General features: G+C 41.6%; 1 long non-coding RNA gene across 1 annotated transcript; it reads left to right on the forward strand.

Moving 5' to 3' along the window:
• The first annotated feature begins 2,434 nt into the window (after positions 1-2,434).
• On the forward strand, positions 2,435-4,773 carry LOC141410061 (uncharacterized). The gene is made up of 2 exons (XR_012433493.1): positions 2,435-3,373; positions 4,650-4,773. It is a non-coding gene; the product is annotated as an uncharacterized lncRNA (long non-coding RNA).
• The last annotated feature ends 13,383 nt before the right edge of the window (positions 4,774-18,156 follow it).

Below are 18,156 nucleotides of genomic sequence, written 5' to 3' on the forward strand. Positions count from 1 at the left end.
TTGAGGGACAATCTGAAGGGTTCATGAGAAAGGGAAATGCATGGATTTTTGACATCTATTTTCATTGTTCAGGAATCTTTTTCTTTTTGGATATATTCTGGAGAGTTATTGTCTTAGGTAAGTAATGTCCGTCTGAACGCGTTGTTTACAAGAATTTTAATTCCTTTTTAGGTGACCAACACTGAAGGGACTGAAGACGTTTCTCTCTGTCTCTCTGCATTTGTGTATATGTGTAAGTTTAACAGTTTTGGATGATGGTGGTGGTGATACTGCCATTCACAAAAGATGCTTTAATATCTGGGCTCTGTAGAGACTGGGGGATGGTGAGGTATGAGTGGAAGCTGAGAGGGCAATATCAATATGTTGACATCCACGTCATTGGTAGAACTAGGGATAAATGATGAGTAAATGTTTCCTAAAATAGCAAGTGATTCAACAGCTGCGTATATATATCTATAATTTTTCTTTTGAAAAGAAGCTTGTAAGACATTTGATACAAAGAGTGGAGAGAGAAAGATACTTATGTAAACACTGACCCATGCCAGTAACTTTCCACTTGATATAACCCTCTTGTGTGATGCCAACACTTAGCAAAATGTCTGCCTTTTATGATTTGCAGAGTTTTTGTGGAAAATGTTACCTTATGCCCTCTTTTAGAAAGAATCTACCTATTTGAAGAGGAAAATATCTATATGTCACTTGAAATGTTTCATTAAGCATTTAAATGCCTGTCTAAAAATATATATATCATTTCTTAAAGGTAAGCTCATCCTTTACAGAACACTTATACACCACTTGCAAGACTTAAAAAAAATTTCTCTGCTGAGACTCTTTTTGCAGTGAAATTCAAATTTTAGCTTCTATTAATGCTATTGTTACATCAGTATTTGGTTTGTTCTTGCCCATGCTTTATTGATATTCATTATTCGTTTATTTTTGTTTACCACAGTGCTCAAGTTTTAGATTTCAGGAAGGAAAACACACAGGGAAAGGTACTTCTGAAGTCCCATACCACATCAATTGCTTGAACATAGTAAATAGCAAATACAGTCTAAGAGGCACCCAAGACTCCAACAGCTCAGTTCCAATCTTCTGGTGAGGTATAAATGCTGCGGGAAGGGAATTACTCAGTAGTTGTCCTCGCTTTCCACCTCACCCATTTTTTCCCTCACCCTCCATGCACCTGCCCACTTGTGTAATCCTTAGTTGAGTGTGAGGATGTCATTTTCTCAACAAGCACTGGGTCAATTATAAAGCACTTTCGCACTGGGGGAGAGTATTTCTTTCTGGCCTCCATCAATGGATGCTTAATCTCTGGAAGCCTGGGGTTTGGTTCCTCTGGACTTCAGTAACCATAGTTGCCAATCTCAGCTAAATGTCTGGGGAGAAGGAAAGGACAGAGAGGCAAAAAACATCTTACTGCTCCTGGTGGTCAGGTCCATGGATAAATTGCCTCCTGGAGAAGAGGGAAGAGGGAAAGTGTGCGATGATTTGTGCATCTGGGAACTTAAAGGATAAGGTGAATGCAATGACTTAACTGTTGGATTAACCTGGCATCTGTCTTTATTTCATTGGAATTGATATATAACATCAATATGAAATCAATATGCAACTTCCTGGGCTTGGAAGAAGAGACAAAATATCATAAATGATTTTAGAAATAACATCTATGAGACTTTACTTTTTGTTTGTTTTATTTTTGAGACAAAGTCACAAATAACATCTATGAAACTTTATTTTTTGTTTCTTTTATTTGTAAGACAAAGTCACACAGGCTGAAGTGCAGTGGGACCATCACGGCTCACTGCAACCTTGACCTCTTAGGCTCAAGAGATCCTCCCACTTTAGCTTCCTGAGTAGGTGGGACCACAGGCACACTTCACCACACCCGACTAATTCTGTTACTTTTTGTAGAGATGGGTTCTTGTTATGTTGCCCAGGCTGGTCTTGAATTCTTGGCCTCAAGTGATTCTCCCACCTGGGCCTCCCAAAGTGCTGAGATTGCAGGCGCGAAGCACTGCACCCATCCTGAAACTTTATAATGGGCATATTCCCTTAATTCCCATCTTAGAACAAATGAAATATGGCCACTGTAGGTTGGAAGATGGACTGACTTTCATGAGGAAAAACAGAACTCCATCAGTTCACAGCATCTCACATCAGAAGAAAACCCAGGTTATCTTTGACGCCATTTATAGACAGTTTCTAGTCTACCTACAATCTAAGTTGCAAAATTATTACTATACATTTTTACCTTTACAGAAGGCATGTATACCCTCCTTATATTCAACTTTCCTTTGTTCAAATTATTAACTAATTACTCACTTAAAAAAACACTTCCCATATAAAATTTTGCCTATCCCTTCCCACTGCTCCTAATTATTTTCCTGGATGTTATCAGATGCTGCTTTCTATTTTTACCATCTTCCTTTGGAAATAAGGTGACTTTAACTAAATGTAGGACAAAGGGGTTCAATGATCTTGTAGCAACATTGGAATATATTCTCTGTTATTCTTACTACAATTTAACAGTATATTTGCTTTTCTGTTTTAAAATTCTGTTGAGCATCATGTATACATCTTCATTGAGACGTCTTCTGGGAGCCTACATCTTTTTCCTGTAAGGTTAGAACTAATTCGGAACTTACCCGAGTGGATGAGTAATTTAAGTTGCTACTTCCAATGTGCATGACTTTGCACTTGTCTGTTCTGAGCTTCATCTGCCACTGTTTTGCCCAATTACTGAGTTTGGATTCTATGTTTTTCACATCCATCTGTGTAAACTTAGGGAACCAAAATAGTTTTGTGTAGTCATCAAATCTCAGCACCTCATTATTTAGTCCATTTTCTAGGATGTTACCATGTATTCTGGAGGACAGTGCTCTTGCATCAATCGCTGACACCCCACAATTAACTCCTTTCCATGTTGAGAGCTGGTTATTTATTCTTTTGCTCCCCCTCTATCTCTTAACCCACTTTTAACCCATGATTGACAGCTCTTTACCTCTTGCCCAGTAGTTACCAAGTTTCCTTAATAGTCTCCTGTGTAGGACTTTATCAAAAGCCCTTTGAGAGTCTAAACAAATTACATCCACTAGTTTTCCTTTACCCACCATTTTGTGGCCTCCATAAAATTCTGCATGAAAAATACTAAAGACACATAAAGAAATAACAACTTCCAAATGTTCTTCTCTTCTTTTTGGATATGCTGGTTTGTCATCTAGTGCTGTTTTTTTTTCTCCTTTCCTTTAACATTAATTTTCCGTTTGTGTCAACGCCAGCCTGTCACCGAACCTCTGCAAACCAAAGATGCATTCCCTGTCTCATATTAATGCTGCAACATAACTGATAAGATTTTGAGCGACTTTACGAGGTAAATAAATTCCACTGGTTGGCTCCTTCTGCATTGTAAGAAACATGCCCTGCTAACTCTCTCACTTATTTACCAGCTTGTCAGAAATTTCAAGAAAGCAAATTTTCCCTTTGAGAGCGAACATTCCAATATTTTGGTTTCAGGGGCATGATACCTTGTCATGACTTTTTTTTTCTGTAAAAATATTTATTTGGGCTATATACATCCTACACCAATAATGCCTCACCTTAAACTGACAAAAAAAAGAATTTAAAAAAAGGAACTTTGAAAATGTGTAATAAGTAACACAACAGTCTCCTTTGTCATAATTCCTGGTTTGATCCTGACTTCGTTTGCCAGGAGTAATCGCTCTTTGTATTCATGAAAGCATTGATCACGCTGGTGTGGGAACTGTAAAGGAATATGAGGGGAGTCTGAGCACTGGTATTTTCACTCACATACCTTTGGAACCTTGAAATAACCTTATGAAGTCGGTAAGATATGCGTTATTATTACTATTATGTGTAATATTTAGAAAGACAGCTTTCACTCTGTTGCCCAGGCTAGGGTGCAGTGGCACAATCTTAGCTCACTGCAACTGCGAACTCCTTGGTTTAAGTGATTTTTCTGCCTCACCCTCTGAGTAGCTGGGACTACAGGCACTCATCACCATATCTGGCTAATTTTTAATTTTTTTGTAGAGACGAAGTGAGTCTCCCCATGTTGCCCAACCTGGTCTGGAACTCCTGGCCTCAAGCCATATTCCCCTCTTGACCTCCCAAAGCTCTGGGATTATGGGGATGAGCCACTGAGTCCAGCCAAGTCACATATTATTATTATTATTGTTATTTAGAGTAAGCGGTAACCTAAGCGATAGATCATTTGCCCAAGGTCATGGAACATTTTAACGATCTTGGATAAAATCCAAGTTTTCAGATCCTTCATCCACAATCTCTTCTCTTCTTCCACGCTGTTATTGTGAGTTTCTCTCTTTCTTTGAGGTGAACGTGTAAAAGATTTAAGCCATTTTAAAAATAACTTGTGGCTCCTTATATACTATTTCTTTCAAAGTCTTTTCAAGAAACATGCAGTTGTCAATGTGGAGGAGACTCTCGTTGCCCTCTTATATCTCATACCTGCCAAATCTTACCCTTTCAAAGTGAAGGACATTTTCATTTTCGATTAATATTAAGACTACATAAAAAAGCATTTTGCTCTCTGAGACAAGCTTTTCTTCAGTGTTTCAACAAACCATTTATATTTTTTTTTATCATTTTTTTTTTTCCCTACAAAAAAGTCTCCCTCATTTAAATTGTCACAGCTTGGGAACCCTGCCTGGAATACATAATAACTGCTTGTAACACTTAAAACGAAAACAAATTTACCAAGGATGGTGGAATGACAACAAAGAACAAGAAAAATGTAAGTACATGGAAAATAGTCTCTCCTACGCATACAGTTTCAGTGCTAAGTATTTTTATTGAAATTGCTGTTTCCTGTTCTCCTACTTAGCTCCCCTTCATCCGGATTTTTTTTTGGGGGGGCCGGGGTAGGGATTGGGGGACAGTTTAAAATGGAAAGATCTAAAGAGAGAGAAGAATGAACCATTATAATTGTCATTTGATTTCTCGGGTTCAGAAAGTAGCATTTGATGAAGTAATACTGAGTCTTAGCAGAACACTGATGGATAGGTAGGTAGAGAAAGGTTTCTTCCTCAACCGTGGCACTACTGACAGTTGGAGTGGGATACTTTTTGCTAGAGTGGCAGCTGTGATTTTTCACAGTATCCCTGGCATCTAGGCACTAGATGGGGGTAGCGCCACCTTCCCCAGTTGTGACAACCAAAGGATCTTCGGACATTGCCCAAGGTCTCCAGGCTTAGAACCTAGAGGCAAGCCTCTTAGGAACGTACTTGTAAATGCTGGTGGGGGCTTTGACAGTCAGCCCACTCCCGCCCATGGGCAATCTCTCCCCATCCAGGGAACATCTTGAGTCCTAGAAATAAATTCACCTCCAAGAAGGCCTACTTGCTTACCTAGTCTTAGCTTATGCTCTGTGTCCGGTGATTCTGAAAGATCCATTTACTCTCTTTTGCCTGAACTCGCTGGAGTTGACAAAAACACTTTGAGAGCTTCCCTATTGGTAGGGAGGAGCTCCTGACATTTCCTGAGAATTCCATGCTCCTCTCTGGTTTTATCCTACTGCTCCCCTCTTCCACCCAGTGGGAATTCTGCACTAAAAAACAGAATCCCACTGGGAACCAGCTGACCTCGCTGACCTTGGACGAGTCAGTCTGTACTCTGGGTTTTTGTTTTCTTATCCAACTGTGAAATAGTTGGACTAGACAATACACCTTCAATTCTACTTAAAAGTAGCAGAAAGGAGCTCTAGAATATTATGACCTGAAAGTTCTTGTTTTTCTTGGCCTCTTTAATCTGTCAATTTAGACTTTAGAGGCAACCCTCTACTTTCCACAAGGGCATCAGTTGATAACTTGTTTTTTGGGAAAATATTGTTTAGGGTTGATCTGCCTGCTTGATTTCACCTATACTTACTCCCTCTCACTCACCACCCCAAAGCCTAACTTTGTGAACCCATAAATAAGAACATGAAAAACTCAACCACATCTCTTGAAAAAGACAACTCATTTGTATTACATCAAGAAGTTGTGAGTTCAATCACACCTTAAAAAGACTACATTGAGATTAAGCAGCAAAGTGTGTGAATGAAACCATATTTGAAATACATTGTGGGAATAGGTTATTTTAAGTAACCTGCTGGGAAAGCATTTTAGAAAAAAAAGATGAGTACTCTAAAAAAATATAAATCAAGTAACTATTACTGGATTTATCTGGCTATAGCATTTCAAAAATTACAAAAATCTGATTCATTCCGACAAAGTCCTGCAACCTTTTGCTGCTACTCTTACCACGCTGCTACTATTGACTCTTGTCAAGATCGTGCCTGACTTTCCCCAGACATAGCTGGTGCTGCCAGGACAGGTGTGGTCAAGGTGGTGAAGGCTTCTCTGCCTCTCACTTGCTAGTTGTGTGACCTTAGGCAAGTCAATTTCCCTCTCTGAGCTTTAGTTTTCTTTTTTTCTAAAATGAGGAAGTTGAATTTTATTTCTAAGTTTACTCTAAAATTCTAAGAACTAAATAAGAAACATGGGTTAATGACAGGACTGGCTTGAGGACACAGACTTCAGTGCAGCTGGGGACCTGGATCCCAGCAGAACTGGCTCCCCTAGGTAAGCAAACCCTGGACTTTTCCTCCTACCCCAAAGGGAGAGGTGGGCTGGAGCTTCCTCCCTTCCACCAAAGAGTCTAGAGGGTTACACACCACAATCTGCTCCCTGCCCCTAGCTCCAGACCTTTTGATAATAGGCAGTGGTTCTAGGAAAATGGATGGAACTCTGCTAAGAGAAATGCCAACAAAAGGCCCAGAGGAAGAGAGAGAGCAAGACCCCATGGAAGATTCGGATGTTCGTCTGGGTGGAAGAGTCCAAAGCGGATGTACCAGCATGTTGTTAGCACACACACACCCTGTGTGGGAAGAGGAGCAGCTGAGGTGACCGGGAGGTGACGGATGCTCTCACTCTTCATCACGAAATATTCAGAGAACACCGTTCCAGCTCCTTGAGATCTACGGTGTCCAGAGCAACCCCAGATTCCTCTATTATCATAAATCCCTGACTAAAAGAAAGCAGCCAGAAGATTTTCCCCTGTGAAATGGCCCAAAGTCATTCCATCAGTCTTTCTCAAAGATGCACTGGGTGCCCTTCATCATTATCACATTATAAATGAATTTGTTAAGAAATATGTGCTTACTGACTACAATGTACCAGTCACTGTGCTAGATGCTTGGGATGTAGCAATGAATAAACAAACCTATCAAGATTCCTGCCCTCAGGGAGGTGACAGTCTCTCAGGGGAGACAGACACACAATAACGACAGGAAGTAAATTAAATGGCATGTTAGAAGGTGATGGAACTAAATAAAGAAAAGAAAGGAAAAGCCATCATTTACTTCATCATTCATTTTTCAGTTTTCCTTTAGCCCCAACATTCAGAGTCCCCCCAAATATTTTCTCCGTATTATAATTTCTTATTCTTTAGTTTTTTCATTACTAGCATGACTAGAGTATTGCTTGAGACTGATTTCATTCTATGAATACACTTTATGCATTGTGTAATATGGAAGTGCCTTGGCTCTGTTCAGTGAAACATTTTCTAAATTTTCCTTTCAATACTTCCATGAGTTGGGCAGAAAGAGCATCATTACGCCCATTTTACAGACAAAAAGCCCAAGGTTCATGGAGTCTTTGAAAAGTTGGGTGTCTTGATTTTTTTTCCCAGTATTCTTTTGTAGACTTACGTAGGAAGTATTTTTGGTATATTCTCTGTGGGAAAAAGTGTTAGAAATTTCAAACAATTGACTTCAAAACAAACCTGGCTATTTGTTGGCAACTTCTTTTTTTTTTTTTTTCCTGAGATGGAGTCTCACTCTGGCATCCAGGCTGGAGTGCAGTGGCACGATCTCGGCTCACTGCAACCTCTGCCTCCCGGGTTCAAGTGATTCTCCTGCCTCAGCCTCCTGAGTAGCTGGGATTACAGGTGTGCGCCACCAGGCCTGGCTAATTTTTATATTTTTAGTAAAGAGGAGGTTTCACCATGTTGGCCAGGCTAGTCTTGAACTGGCTGGTCTTGAACTCCTCGTGATCCACCCGCCTTGGCCTCCCAAAGTGCTAGGATTACAGGTGTGAGCCACTGTGCCCAGGTGGCAACTTCCAATATAGTGATTAAGTAGGTTCACACCTGATGGCATATTTCCATTTCCGGGAAAGTGATGGTTAAAAAGAAATCTACTTACATTGTGTGCTTGATTGTTACCACTGTGGTTCCTGATACTGGGTTATCCTTATCGGCCACCTGTGATTTCTTTAGAGAGCTGGCAACCTGCCCTGCTCATCATGTTGGGGGACAGTTTTCTCCACAGCATAAAATTGGTGAAGTGCAAGATCTTTTTTGGTTCCTCCCTAGACTCTAATGATACTGGTACATACCAGTGTGCAGGGCTCCATTCTTGCTGCTTACCTTCTGGGATTTAATATCAATTGCATCTTCTGGAAATGGGTTGCATCCTTAGATGTAAGCTAGTTAAGCCTTCTTCAGAGGGCAAATGGGACACATAGAGACACGCACAGACACAGAGACACACCCACATGTGATTCCTAAAGTGCCTGGGGAATTTGTCTGTGTACATTCAGGGTATATAATTTGACAGGCTATAAAGGTGAAAGTTTTATCTCTGAATTTCTTTGGTCCCCTGTTCCTGCCACCAGACAATTTCCTCCTAACATTGCAATCTGGGACAAAGCTTTTGTCCCTAGATTGGCTTTCTATGAAAGCTCTCGGTGCCTTTTAATCAGCTGCTACGTGGTCTGTATCCATGGTCCAATTTCAGTATTAGTACAACCAGAACGTATTAGGGAAGGTAGCTTGACTTCTGCTGCTGTAGCAAAAATATGCTTACGTAATGCAGTCTAACATCAAATGTAAATGAGCTTTTTTTCTGTACCCTATCCAAAATAATCTAGAATCCTGCTCTTACTTGTGATGCGAAGAACTTGGGAATTTCTAGCTTAGTGTCTTTCCACCCTCTTCTCTTTTTAAGAGTTTGCTTTTTAGAGTATGTTGTAATTCAGTATTAGTACTGAATTAGTACTGAATTCACCCATGTGTTCTTGGCACATTGAAGGATAGCCTTCAATACAAAAGGGTCATTATTACCATTGCAGGGGCACAAGTCCCTTGAAATTATCTGCAACATTGTTCCTGTTCAGTTTTCATTTGGTTTGCTGGGTTTCCTCTGCCTATTTTAACCTGTTGCAATTCATTATTAGCACTGAATTAGTACTGAATTCTCACACTCCACTAAATTAGTACTGAATTCAGTACTAATACTGAATTACAACAGGGTAGAATTAGGCAGTGTGGCCCCTTAAAGGGAAGATGGGCTTTCAAATAAGGAATCTTGGGTGTGGAACCTGATATAATATTTTATTAATTGTGTGACTTTAGCTTATTTAGTTTACTCTCTGAAACTTAGTTTCTTTTTCTTTTTCTGTAAAATAGGAGGAAAAGTTACCCCTGACAAATCTTTTTAGGGATGTAAAAGGGATAATGGAGAAAATGGTTGAAATTTAGATAGAATATACTAAGAATATGTCAGTTTGCATCTTTCCTCTCCCCCTTCTACCTTCTCCCCCTTCATTTGGTGATGATGCTTTCTTGGGAATGAAGTTTTTATGTGACAGGTTTATTTCTCCATTAGAACAATCTCACACAGTCTGCCATGTGTCCTGGAGGTGTTGGCTCCCCATGTGTTTATGGTGGAAAAATGTATTCTCTTTGCCACTGTGTTGATTCCAAGACACACTCATGTAAACCTGTGGCTAAAAATGACAGAGTCTGCTTCGTGGGCTGATCTCTTTCAGTGTTGCGGTGTGACTGTTTTGCCCTTTAAAATCCATTGATTTGGGAATTAGGAGATCAGGTATGTTCATCTAATTTGAAAATATGCTGGAGAAATAACGGATATTCTTCTGATTCAGTCTCGCAATAAATCTGTCCTTCAGCTTGAAACTGTGGTGCCAGAACTTTCTTTGCCATCACCACCACAGGCATGAGTTTCTGACGAGTAACCCATCCAATAGTCAACTGCTTCCCTCTTAATTCAATGCCTGGGAAAAGCACAATGATTTCAGCGCTGAGAAAATAAAGCTACGATTTGGAGGACTAGAGAGCACTTTGAGAGGGTACAATGGTGCCACCAGGATCCTACCTCTTTCCTCTGAATCGGGTGAAAAGGATAGTATTTGATATCTCTAGACAAGAGCTTCTCCAGGTGACAAGTACAAATTACTCTCCTGTTTTTGTAATCTGACCGGTCACCACCTGGTCCCAAACAAGGGCTCTGGAATTAGAGAACATTCCAAAACCACATCTCACACTCCACATGTTGCCTCTCTTCTGAAATAAAGAATGACTCTGTGAAGAAAATAAAACAGAGGTGAGGAAAGCTTACAAATAATTAGGGAAGGGAAGGTGGGAGTCAGATTCAGCATGCTGTGCTATCAAAAACATAGTACAGAACAGCTCCATTAACTTTGTGTGAATAACTAGATGAAATATACTCGTAGGACTTAAATCACAAGCGAAGTGGAAATTGCCCAAAGATGTAAATAATTTCTTGATAGAGCCTTTCATAAATAATCATGGTCTGTCTCTGCTGGGTATTTCACGTCTAAATTGTCATCAACATAGTTTTGATTTTACCAACAAGACATGGGATTGTTTCTTATAATACAAAAGAAAGCTAAGTACTTAATAGCATCCCTTTAGAATTATTTTTAACTCCTATTTGCATCCCAAATAGGCAGAGGAAACCCAGTAAACCAAACAAAAACCAAACAGGAACAATGTTGCAGATATTTTCAAGGGACTTGTGGCCCTGCAATGGTAATAATGACCCTTTTGTGTTGAAGGCTAGCCTTCAATGTGCCAAGAACACATGGGTGATCTCTAAGCTAAAAGTTGATCTGGTCTGGTAGGGCCCCATAAAGCAGGGTTGAGGGAACCCCTATAGTACTGCTGTGGAGAGTAAATGTGTACTCAGGAATAAGTACTTGCTGGATACGGCGAAGAGCCAATTGTTGATTTGCATGTGTGATCACTTTTTCAAATAGCAGAAAAGAAACAAAAAACATATGCAAAGATAGACTTTTCAGTTCTGTCCTGATTCCAATTCATTGTTGATACACAGGGCAGAGTTGCTTTGCAATTTAAAAGCAGACCTGAAGTGTTCGAAAGAACCAAGGAGGCAGGTCCAACGTCCCTGGACGGTCAAAACCTCCCCATCCTCGACCCCGATTGGCTGAGAAGCTGCCACACCCAAGCAGAGCCCAATTCCTCCCCACACCCTGTCCTGGCCTCTCTGAACTGCCTCTGTCCTTGCTGCTCCTCTCAGAATCCCACTGTCTTTCCAAGACCCAGATGGGGTGCCCTCTCTTCTCTTCTGGGAAATCTTATCTGCCTTCCCTGAAGACTGGAGTTATCTGCCCCTGCTGCCCTTCACTTTTATTCAACTTTTGGCACGTCCCATATAAGACGTGTGTTTTAGTTACCTGCCAGCCTTCCCAACCAGGTACAAACCCTTCAAGGGCCAGGACTTGTCTTATTCATCTTTGTAAGAGAGTGCTGCAGGCACTAGAAGAGTTTTTCAGCCCAGGGGAGGCAAGGTAAATGCTGGCTGATACACCTTTTCCTCTCTATTTAGAGTCTGGTGATTCACAGTTTGAATAGTGGAGTAAGTCCTTTAATATTGAAATCTCTTGCCACCCTTGCGTTCTTGCTGAGGTATCATATTGTGTCCTGGTCTTAGATTCCACAGAGTGTTTATGCTTCTGCCAAGAGCTTAGGCTGTGGAAGCCTGAGCCATATTTTGTCTTTCATTTCAAATCCTATCCATCAGATTATATTTTCCACATTGGCTTTTCCCTTACAGCCAAAACTAATTCTAAGTGTGTTCATATTCAGTGCTCAGTTTGTAAGAAGGAACTCCTTTGTGCGGGAGGCCCTGGACTGGAGTCTGCCAGAGGATTCCAGATTTGTCACCGCTCAGGACTGGGCTTTTGGTTGGTGCCTAGCGAGGGTGGTTGCTCCTGCCAGCCAAGGACCCTGCTGGAGAACTTGCCAGGGGAAGTATTTGCTCTTCTTAGGATTTTTACAAATGGATTTTTTATGTAGTCCAGGGTGGATCAGTAATTTTCCACAGTCAGAATTTCTCTGCCAGGTGGGCAGTTTCTCTTAGGTTGGTAGAATGCCCTCTGATAAGATTCAGTGGCAAATAAATTACTTGCCCATTCAGGATGTTTGAGTATCAGCCACAGAAGAAGAGGGGCCCCTGGGTGCAGCAGAAGACCTGAGAGAACCAAAGAACCTAAACAGATAGGTGAAACAGAGTTCCAACCAAGAAGTTACCTACTGAACGAGCACCCGGGGACCCATGGTTGCTACACCTACTAATCCTCTAATTCATAATATGAAGGACTGAGGGTTCGTTGAAAACATGCTTGTTTTTATACTGAAGTTAGGGTGATCTTTTGTTTGTTTGTTTGTTTTTTGTTTTTTGTTTTTTTTTTTTGAGACAGATTCTCTCTCTGTTGCCCAAGCTGGAGTGCAGTGGCGCGATCTCGGCTCACTGCAACCTCTGCCTCCCAGGTTCAAGCAATTCTCATGCCTCAGCCTCCCAAGAAGCTGGGACTACAGGCATCCACCACCAGGTCTGGCTAATTTTTGTATTAGTTTTAGTAGGGATGGGGTTTCACCATGCTGGCCAGGCTGGTCTCGAACTCCTGACCTCAAGTGATCTGCCCACCTCGACCTCCCAATGTTAGGGTGATCTTGCTGGTGTACTTCCTAGAAAGGCAATAAACCTTAAAGAAGACAGCATATGTACTCACATACACCCTACATGTACAACTATAGTTCGTGGTAATTGAGCTCTTTTGAGGTGCGATGCTTTATGCTCTATATTCCATATCTCCTTCAGTTTCCACAGCCCTTAGAGGCAGATGTGATTATCACCGCTTTATCAAAAAACAAAATGAGGCTTCAGGATGTTACCTATTTTAACCTGTGTATCTTTTTTTTTTTTTTTTTTTTTTTTTTTTGAGACAAGGTCTCACTCTGTCACCCAGGCTGGAGTGCAGTGGCATGATCACAGCTCACTGCAACAACCTCCTGGGCTCAAGCAGTCCTTCCACTTCAACCTCCTGAGTAGCTGGGATCACATGTGCACACCACCACACCCAGCTAATTGTTTGTTGTTGTTGTTGTTTTGTATCTTTTGTAGAGATAGAGTTTCGTTATGTTGCCCAACCTAGTCTCAAACTCCTGAGCTCAAGCGATCCTCCCACCTCAGCCTCTCAAAGTGCTGGGATTGTAGGCATGAGCCACCGCCCTGGCCTGTATACTAATATTTTATCTGATGACTTCTCCAAATGTTCTTTTTCCTTTGTTTTTCCAGAGCTGGAAGAAATGAAGAACCTCAACAATTTTTATTTCTACTTTTGATCAAGGAAAAATGGTATTTAGAAGGTTTGCTAGAGAAAAACTTAGCAGTTTGGAGGATTGAGATCCTTTGGCAGACATATGGGAGTGTGATCTGGAAATTTTTTTTTTAAAGGAAGAGCTGGTGTTTTAGGATGCCAAAGGTACAAATTAGGATGGTGCCATGGTTGACAGAAATTTGCAAGATCTCCATATCTACATTAACTCTTTGCTCCTGACTATTAGCTGACTGGTCCAGAAATTCTTGATCCAAGCTTCATATGTAAGCTTCTCTCTCCTGTGAATATGGCACTGAGAGACACAAGATTAGAAGCCCTGGGTGCTGATCAAACTCATAGCAAGGAAGAGTTGTGGTTCAATAGTGCCTGCTCCAGAGACTTCTGAGAAGGGCGTCTCTCCGTCTGTGTGGATGTCTGATGCTTCTGGTGTTTCACAATTCTTGAGCCCGGCCAGGAGTTTACTAACAGGCATCCCTGTGTCATCTGAACAAGGCATGTTCAGCGCTCTGTTTTAATCCCTCTTCTGCCTTGAACCTCCCCGTCCGCAGGAAGAGGCAGAAATTCATTCTGTCTTTGTGTGTTGCAGGGTGAGCACAGAGGCCCAGAAGAGTCTCCTAGACTTGTTCATGTTACTATGATAGTGCTTAGCAACTGCTAGCTCCCCCTTCCCTATCTGTTGTTGCTGCCAGGCCTGAGGCTGAAAGGGTGAGAGGATGAAGTGAGGCTGAAAGCAATGGTAGCTGCTGCTAACAAAAGTTACAGGGTGGGGATCTTCTTTTCATGGCTCCCTGTTGGGTAAGAAAGGGAAAAGAGGAAAGCCGGTATACTGCAGAGGGAGAGAGTGTGTAAGCAAGGAGTGTGGTGGTGGTGGTGGGGGCGCATGCCCTAAAGACTAAAACGCTCCTCTCAGCCTTGGCAAGATTGCATAACCACCTGAGAATGAAAAATAGATGATTAGTAGAAACACCTTGTAAAAATATCTGCTCATTAAAAGTAGGTGTCTGAAATGTAAATGCTCTGAAAAATCTGCAAGTCTAGAAGATAAACTTTCTGAGTTTATTATCCTTTACAATGCACCATAGAACTGGCGGTAGATTCAGGAATAAATTTGCAATGGCTGGAAAAAGAGTGACTGGAAATGCTCTCCTGGTAAATTAGATGTGATGATTTCACAAGAGAATGTAAGAAAAATTGAGGGAAATAACAGTGGTACTGAACACAGCTATTCAGGAGACCGAGTCAGGAGGATTGCTTGAGCCCAGGAAGTCAAGGCTGTAGTGAGCCGAGATCATGCCACTGTACTGCAGCCTGGGCGACAGAGCAAGACTCTGTCTCAAAAAAAAAAAAAAAGAAAAAGGAAAAGATCCCCCCTGCCACCCACAAAAACAGTTCGGAACACCTGTGATGATGTAATCAAGGGCAATAAATAACATAGATTTCGAAGTGATCAGTTATGGCAAGCCAAATTGGTGGATTTAAGGAGACTTACAAGACTAACAATTGAGTTCGGCCAAGCAGATGTTAAATATTCAGAATTTAGGAAAGCATTTTGGGTCAGCCCTCAAAGCATTTTACTTGCAAAATGAGTTCAGATTAATTTGGATATGAACATGCTGGAAATTAGACAGCGAGCATGGGCTTTGGTGAGACCAAGGGTGCCCAGCAGGAAGGGAGATAGGAGGAGGGGGACAAGGCTCTCCACAAGGAATACTTCTTAGATATACATTTATTCAATAATTATAAGGAGCTGATTCAATTTTCCTAAACTGTGAAGGCATAAAATAAAACAGAAACAAAGATATGCCAAGAAAAAGAAATAAGCAGATTGGATTCTGTTTTTCAAAAAGCGATTTGAATCTGTATATTTTCCATGTTGAAGGGAATCATGGGATGCAGTGAGGCAATCCTAGTCCTCCATTCATCCCATAAGCACATGTTCCCTGTCTCCTGGAGGCCAGGCGCCATTCTAGTGCTGGGCACAGGCTGAGTAAACACAGCCTCTGCCCTGGGCTGCCACTTGGTGCTGAGGAACCTCAGTGGAGTGGCTTGGATGGATAGTGAGGCTCTCCAGAGTAGGCTGGGCCTGAGTTGAGTCTTCAGTTATAATAATAATAACTTCTTATGTTGTATCATATTTTGTATATTAGAAAGCACCTCTACATATGATATCTTATTTGGTCCTTGTCACAACTATGTGGGGTGGTGCAGACAGTGCCAATCCTTTTGAGTTTACTTCACATAACCTCTTTACTTTGTTTGATATGACTGGTCATGCCCTTGTTGTTGACATTCTCTCCTGGTGTCTGTGAGACTTTGAACCAATTGTTTCTTACTGCTGTGGTCTGAAGGTTTGTGTCTACCTCCACCTCCCTGGATCCCGTCACTCATATGTTGAAGTCCTCACCCCCAAAGTGATGGTGTGAGGAGGCAAGGCCTTTGGGAGATGATTAGGTCATGAGGCCAGAGCCCTCATGAATGAGATTGGTGCTCTTGTAAGAGAGGCTCTAGAGAGATTTCTTGCCCCTTCTGCCATGTGAGGTTAGAGGGAGAAGACAGCTGCAATGAGGAAGTGGGCCCTCACCACCAGACGTGGAATCTGCCTTGATCTTGGACTTCCCAGCCTCTAGAACTGTGAGAAATACATTTATGTTGTTTATAAGATATCCAGTTTATGGCATTTTGCTATATTGGCCCAGACAGGCTAAGACATTCACTGTCTTCTTGGATGCTCCTTGGTATCTATTGCCACTCTTTTCCTTTATCCTATCCCTTAAATATCAGTGTCCCTAAGGGGACTATCTCATGTTCTCCATCACTGGTGTGAATGTAGTCCACTGATGACTGACAAGCCCAAGAATTGGAATGGCTTGCAGTTAGGGGATGGGAGGAAAGGCACTGGAGAATTTCAAAGGGTTGGTAGATATAGTGGGAAAAATTTCCCCAGGTAAATCTGACAGCCCTCACTCCTCTCTGTTTTGGGAACCACCTACCTATAGATGCCAATGGTTACATTCCTAGCCAATCTCTTTGTTGGACTCTGGATCTACTACCCAGTCTTCTACAGGAACTTTAGGCCTGGCTGTTTTACTAGAGCCTCAATCAAATGTCCCAAACAAAACCCACTAGTTCCTGCTTCCCCTACCATGGCCAGGATTATGGCTGCATCTTCCACTCCTCCTTCTCCCCTCACATTCCTCATTCCCCGTGGCTTATAATCCACCACAAAATCTTTCAATTGTACTTTTAAAAATCTCTAGAATATGCCTGCTCCTCTCCGGCCCCACTACTGCTGCATCAGGCTCTGGACTTGTCTTTGTGGTTGTAAGCTCTCCATGCACGTTCTCTGTACTGCCATTGGAATAACTGTTCTAAAATAAAAACGTGCCTGCATTACTCATTGCCAATGATCAGACAAAGCGGATGCTGTGTGCAGTTCTTTGGTACTAGGCCTGTGCTTACTTATCAGCTTCATCTTCTGCCATTCCCACTCTGCCTTCTCCTTGATGTCTGTGCTTCATTCTGTACTTCTTTCCCCAATACCCCATGCTGTCCCTCGTCTGCCTGCACCATCCCACTCTGCTTGGCTAACTCTTCCTATACTTTCACCTTTATATTTCTAATGTCCATCTGGCAAACATTCCCTGACCTCTTCTAGCTAGGCAGAGAAAGTTTTCTTCTCTTTATTTGCCACCATAATTCTTTGGGTGTTGCAGCTATTTTATATCCCCTACTAGAGTATAAAAGCTTTTATTTATTTATTTATTTTTATAGAGTCTCACCTTGTTGCCAGTCTGGAGTGCGGTGGTGCGATCTCGGCTCATTGCAACCTCTGCCTCCCGGGTTCATGCCATTCTCCTGCCTCAGCCTACTGAGTAGCTGGGATTACAGTCACGCGCCACCACTCCCAGCTAATTTTTGTATTTTTAGTAGAGATGGGGATTCACTGTGTTGTCCAGGATGGTCTCGATCTCTTGACCTCGTAATCCACCCACCCTGACCTCCCAAAGTGCTGGGGTTGCAGGAGTGAGCCACTGTGCCTGGCTGCCTTTTTTTTTTTTTTTTTAAATAAACACAAGACAATTGTTAATACATCATTTTACACTTAGAGCCCAGAACTTAGCAGATGTTCAGTTAATATCTGTTAGATAAATACATGTTGCATAATGAATTATTTCTCATATAAAGAAATAAAGATTAATTCACATGTCTAAGAGGGACAGAGTGAGTCCTCTAATCTAGGGTTGTTCCTAATAAATCATTTACCTATGGTTAGAGAGACTCTGTACATATACATGAATTGGGGTTGAACTTTAATATGAGATACTATGTTATAGGCTTTTCTAGTTTTCTTTTAAAATTTTGCTACAGAATGATAGCATTCTCAAAGACAGCAAGGGAATAAAAAGCAAATGTGACTGCTTAAGGAAGAAGTAGACTAGAAATGGGGAGCCCACCGCTAACTCTGTGTGCTTCTCTTACAGCACTTATCTCCTCCCAGGCCAGGCTCCCTCTCCATAATACATGTGGGTAGATGAGGCGATGTTTAAATGTCTAACTCTGTAATTCTGTTATGCTGCATGTGTCACAGTGCCCTTTAAGCTACTTCCTCCTTAAAAGGCTCAGTGAGCAACCAGTGAAATATACCAGGAAGTATGATGTATCTTGAAGC

The sequence above is a fragment of the Macaca fascicularis genome, chromosome 4 (genome assembly GCF_037993035.2).
Source record: "Macaca fascicularis isolate 582-1 chromosome 4, T2T-MFA8v1.1".
Taxonomy (NCBI): Eukaryota; Metazoa; Chordata; class Mammalia; order Primates; family Cercopithecidae; genus Macaca; species Macaca fascicularis.